Source organism: Neomonachus schauinslandi, chromosome 4, assembly GCF_002201575.2.
Source record: "Neomonachus schauinslandi chromosome 4, ASM220157v2, whole genome shotgun sequence".
Classification (NCBI taxonomy): domain Eukaryota; kingdom Metazoa; phylum Chordata; class Mammalia; order Carnivora; family Phocidae; genus Neomonachus; species Neomonachus schauinslandi.
The window spans coordinates 17791587-17792209 of NC_058406.1; positions in this window are offsets into that span (position 1 = coordinate 17791587).

Here is a 623-nt window from a genome sequence, read left to right on the forward strand (position 1 = left end):
GGGGGGGTGAGGCTGGGGGCGTGTGTGGATGAGGCTGTGTGTTGCCACCACACCCGGCTGCGGACATGGAGATAGAGAGTAGCAGCTGATTTTACCTGTTCAAAATTTTAACAGCTATTCTGAATAGCACTTTAAACGAAAGGATCAGCCCCCAACATATTGCAACTCTTGACCATTTTTAAGCAGTAGCAAATTAGGAGATTTGTCTGATTCCTGGCTCCCTCCAGCACTGTTCATTTCCCTGACTCCATGTAGCATGGCCCCCACAAAACTAAAGCTATAGTCCCCCGAGTGCAGTACCATTTCTATGAACTCAAAAATAGTCTCACAATTTTAATAATCTAATGTGGGTATTTGGTAATGGTATAATAGCTTCCAGCTAATCTGTTGATCAAAGGTGGTTATTCCACATACGTGAAATTTTTGGCACGAGAAGAGATCTGAAATCTAGAATAATTCATAGAGAATCATTTTTCTCCAGTCGTTTTTTTCTTTAGCTTTGGGGAGGAAAAACCAAATTCACTTGACCATTGGACTCAAGTGGCACAAATCTGTGTGCATGTTACTCTCTTCCTTGTTACTCTTGCTTGAAAGAGGAAAGTGCCGTTCGGACCACTGTCCCT